The sequence below is a fragment of the Pristiophorus japonicus genome, unplaced genomic scaffold, assembly GCF_044704955.1.
Source record: "Pristiophorus japonicus isolate sPriJap1 unplaced genomic scaffold, sPriJap1.hap1 HAP1_SCAFFOLD_29, whole genome shotgun sequence".
NCBI classification, from domain to species: Eukaryota; Metazoa; Chordata; class Chondrichthyes; family Pristiophoridae; genus Pristiophorus; species Pristiophorus japonicus.
The window spans coordinates 16,289,058-16,294,210 of NW_027252668.1; the positions used below are offsets into that span (position 1 = coordinate 16,289,058).

The 5,153-nt window shown below is 44.7% G+C and overlaps 1 non-coding gene across 1 annotated transcript; it reads left to right on the forward strand.

Moving 5' to 3' along the window:
* The first annotated feature begins 3,182 nt into the window (after positions 1–3,182).
* trnas-cga (transfer RNA serine (anticodon CGA)) lies at positions 3,183–3,254 on the forward strand. The gene has a single exon. It is a non-coding gene; the product is annotated as a tRNA-Ser (tRNA).
* Positions 3,255–5,153: the final 1,899 nt, after the last annotated feature.

Sequence of the window (5,153 nt, forward strand, 5' to 3'; positions counted from 1 at the left end):
GGGGTCACTGGCCGCCATCTTGTACGGTTCATGGCGCATGTGCGGCCACCTTGTTGCAGGAACCAAGGCATTTAGCAAAACATCAAATGCTGATAGTTGTGTGCTGGGGTCCGGCCAAATATCAGCAAAAGTTCCCCATACACCTCTGCAGGGAATTCCACAGGTTAACAACTCTCTGAGTGAAGAAGTTTCTCCTCATCTCCTTCTTAATTGGCCTACCGCTTATCCTAAGACTGTGTCCCCTGGTTCTGGACTTCCCCAACATCGGGAACAATCTACCCGCATCGAACCTGTCCAGTCCCGTCAGAATCGTATATGTTTCTATGAGATACCCTCTCATCGTTTAAACTCCAGTGAATAAAGGCCCAGTTGATCCAGTTTCTCCTCATATGACAGTCCAGCCATCCCGGGAATCAGACTAGTGAATCTTCGCTGCACTCCCTCAACAGCAATAACGTCCTTCCTCAGATTAGGAGATCAAAACGGAACACAATATTCCAGGTGAGGCCTCACTAAGACCCTGTACAACTGCAGTAAGAACTCCCTGCTCCTATACTCAAAGACCCGAGCTATGAAGGCCAACATACCATTTGCCTTCTTCACTGCCTGTTGCACCTGTATGCCAACCTTCAGTGACTGATGGCCCATGACACGCAGGTCTCGTTGCACCTCCACTTTTCCTAATCTGCCGCCATTCAGATAATATTCTGCCCCAGTGTTTTTGCCCCCAAGATGGATAACCTCACATTTATCCACATTATTCTGCATCTGCCATGAATTTGCCCACCCACCTAACCTGTCCAAGTCACCCTCCAACCTCTTAGCGTCCCCCTCACAGCTCACACCTCCACCCAGTTTAGTGTCATCTGCAAACTTGGATATATTACACTCAATTCCTTCATCCACTCATTGATGTAAATTGTAAAGAGCTGGGGTCCCAGCACTGAGCGCTGCGGTACTCCACTAGTCACTGCCTGCCATTCTGAAAAGGACCCGTTTATCCCGACTCTCTGCTCCCTGTCTGCCAACCAGTTCTCTATCCACGTCAGTACATTACCCCCAATACCATGTGCTTTGACCTGGCACACCAATCTCTTGTGTGGGACCTTGTCAAAAGCCTTCTGAAAGTCCAAATACACGACATCCACTGGTTCTCCCTTGTCCATTCTGCTAGTTACATCCTCAAAAATTCCAGAAGATTTGTCAAGCATGATTTCCCTTTCATAAATACATGCTGACTTGGACTGATCCTGTCACTGCTTTCCAAATGCCCTGCTGTTTCATCTTTAATAATTGATTCCAACATTTTCCCCACTGCTGATGTCAGGCTAACTGGTCCATAATTACCCGTTTTCTCTCTCCCTCCTTTTTTAAAAAGTGGTGTTACATTCGCTACGCTCCAGTCCATAGGAACTGATCCCGTGTCGATAGAATATTGGAAAATGAATACCAATGCATCCACTATTTCTCGGGCCACTTCCTGAAGTACTCTGGGACGCAGACTATCAGGCCCTGGGGATTTATCAGCCTTCAATCCCATCAATTTGCCTAACACAATTTCCCGCCTAATAGGGATATCCTTCAGTTGCTCCTTCTCACTAGACCCTCGGTCCCCAACTACATTCGGAACATAATTCGTATCTTCCTTCGTGAAGACAGAACCGAAGTATTTGTTCTATTGGTCTGCCATTTCTTTGTTCCCCATTATAAATTCACCTGAATCCGACTGCAAGGGACCTACGTTTGTCTTAACTAATCTTTTTCTCTTCACATATTTACAGAAGCTTTTATGTTCCAAGCAAGCTTCCCCTCCTAATGAAACCCTTAGTCCTCCTCTGTTGAATTCTAAATTACTCCCAGTCCTCAGGTGTGCTGCTTTTTCTGGCCAATTTCTGTTCCTTTTCCTTGGTTTTAACACTATCCTTAATTTCCCTTGTTAGCCACTGTTGAGCAACGTTCTCCGTTCTATTTTTACTCCAGACAGGGATGTACAATTTCTGAAGTTCACCCGTGTGATCTTTAAATGTTTACCATTGCCTATCCACTCTCAACTCTTTTAGTATCCTTGGCCAGTCTATTCTAGCCAATTCACACCTCACACCGTCAAAATTCCCTTTCCTTAAGTTCAGGACCCTAGTTTCTGAATTCACTGTGACACTCTCCATTTAATGAAGAATTCTACCATATTATGTTACACTTCCCACGGGGCCCTGCACAACAAGGTTGCTAATTAGTCCCTTCTCATTGCACATCACCCAGTCTAGGATGGCCAGCTCTTTTATTGGTTCCTCAACATATTGTTCGAGAAACCCATCCCAAATACACTCCAGGAAATCCTCCTCCACCACATTACTACCATGTGGTTAACCCAATCAATATGTAGATTAAAGTCACCCATGATAACTGCTATACCACCACTGCACACATCCCTTATTTCTTGTTTGATGCTGTCCCCAACCTTACCACTACGAAACAGTGAGATAGACATTGCAGCAAGGGTCTGGTTATTGTGAAACAACAATTCTAGAAGAACAGTGACCCCGACATGATTTGAACAAGCAGCCCTTTGATCTCGAATCAGACGCACTACCGTTAAGCTACGAGGTTTTCACAGTTGTTCAGGGATGTACGTCTATATGGAGGTTCTGCAATACAAGGGACTTTAAATTCCCCGCCCATTAAAATACAGTGAGTAAAATGGGATATGGTTTAATAGTCACATGCAAAGTGTCATGTATTGATGCTTGGGGTCACTAGACGCCAGGGGGCGCCACTGTCGAAGGTCATCGGGCTGTACGCGCGTGTGCGCGGGCCCTGGTATATAAGAGCGAGTACTATGTCACGTGGGCACTTTGGGAATAAGTAAAGTTGAACCAGGTTTACAGTAGAGTGAGTTTCAGTAACAAGTCTGTCGAGTCATTCTATACATTGCACAAAACACAGGACAAATGATTGAAGTATGGAGTGTCCCTGAGTTAGCATTTGTTTGATTGTGCAAAAGAAGGTGAGGGGTTAATTCATGATGCTTTCCCATGAAAGCAAGACAAAAGGTTAAGAAAAAAACCATTCGGTGACTGTCAGGTGAGCGCTGCTTGTGATATCTGCTGGGAATGGGCGGTAATTTTAAAGCCCCTTGTATTGCAGAACCTTCATATAGACGAACATCTCCAGCTCAGTGTGTAGGCCTCGTGGCGCAACGGTAGCGCGTCTGACTCGAAATCAGAAGGTTGCGTGTTCAAATCACGTCGTGGTTACTGTTCTTCTGGATATTGTTCTTCCAGAATTAATGTTTCATTTGTTGTTTGACAATAAACAGACCCTTGCTCCAAGGTCTGTCTCACTGTTTCCCCGGTGTCAGGCAGAGATATGCCTGCTGCCCTCATTTATTTCATGTGACAGGACACAAAAGTTCAAAATCAACCTGCAGGTGGCCACACACAGCACTGAATAGTCAGCATGGCCGAGCGGTCGAAGGTGCTGTGTTCAGTTCAAAATGTATCTTGAAGACATGGGTTCAAATCCCACTTCTGGTTTTATTATTTTTAATCATGAAGCAGAAACAAACACCAACTTTTTTAATATTGAACCATTAATGTCAATTATTTCATTTTTTCTAATCTTTAATTGATCAATGTTCAAAAAGTTTACGCCCGGTTGCGAAGCGGGGACTTTTCACGTGTTCAGCGAATGTGATAACCACGACACTACGGAAACACTGCAATTGACACAATGCTAGGTATACAACCAGAGCTATAACCTACACAGCTGGCCGATACTTCAGGAGCTGGTTTTACGAGAATAGAATGATGGTGCTATATTTAGGAAGGCTGTGAGTGTGGTAGGAATTGATCTCGTGTTTCCCAGAACTTACACATCGGAACACGAGCTGGCCATTTAGCAGCGAGTGGTTAGGATCTGGAATGCACGGCTTGAGACTTTCTTGCCTCACGTAAGAAGGTGGTGCTCAGGAATAAGGTGAAAGGTTGAATCTTCTGCACTGACTCTCTTTAACAAACTCCAGCACGAGGTCAGACGGAAATGTTAAGCGAGCAGCTGAACTGCTGATTCCCACTTTGAAGGAGTTGGCCGTGGTGTCAAACAAATGTGTTCCGTTTAATGATAATAATTGATAGAATTGTAATTCAAGCTGAACACACGTGCAGAGGAGACAGTGACCTGAACACAGCACCTTCGACCGCCCGGCCATCCTGACTATTCCCTGCTGTGTGTGGCCACCTGCAGGTTGATTTTGAACTTTTGTGTCCTGTCACATGAAATAAATGCGGGCAGCAGGCGTATCTCTGCCTGACACCGGGGAAACAGTGAGACAGACCTTGGAGCAAGTGTCTGGTTATTGCCAAACAGCAAAGGAAATATTAATTCTGGAAGAACAATATCCAAAAGAGCAATTCCCCGATATGATATGAACACACAACCTTCTGATGTGGAGTCAAACACACTACCGTTACACCACGAGGCCTACACAGTAAATTGTAGATGTTCGTCTATATGAAGGTTCTGCAATACAAGGGGCTTTAAAATCCCCGCCCATTCCCACCAGGTATCATAAGCAGCGCTCAGCTGACAGTCACCGGATGGTTTGTTCGAAAACGTTTCTCTTGCTTTCACGGGAAACCATCATTAATTAATCCCTCACCTTCATTACACAATTGAACAAATGCTAACTCAGGGACACTCCATACTTCAATCATTTGGGCTGTGCTTTGGGGAGCGGGCAGGGAAGTGGACCTAAGTCCATTATCAGAGCAGCCTGATTGTATTAAATGGTGGAGCAGGCTCGAGCGGCCGTATGGCCCACTCCTGCTCCTATTTCTAATGATCTTATGTTCTTATGCATGTTAACCCATTTTACGCACTGTATTTTAGCTTTCTGGTTCAAAGTGTTCATTGCCGATGACACCACGAATCTGGGGCAAACTTTATCAAATTCATTAGCACCGATTATTCCTACCGTGCACACAAAATGCAATCAGCAGTGAAGAAAAAAACCCTCTGTGTGTATTTTCAGATTCAACGCAGTAGCATTTCAAATAAAGTGAAAGAATTTTAAACTGAAAGGATTTGCAAGTGTTACTTGTATTTGTGCCTTTAATTAAACTTTGTGGCGTCTGACTCCCGTTCATGCCACTGCT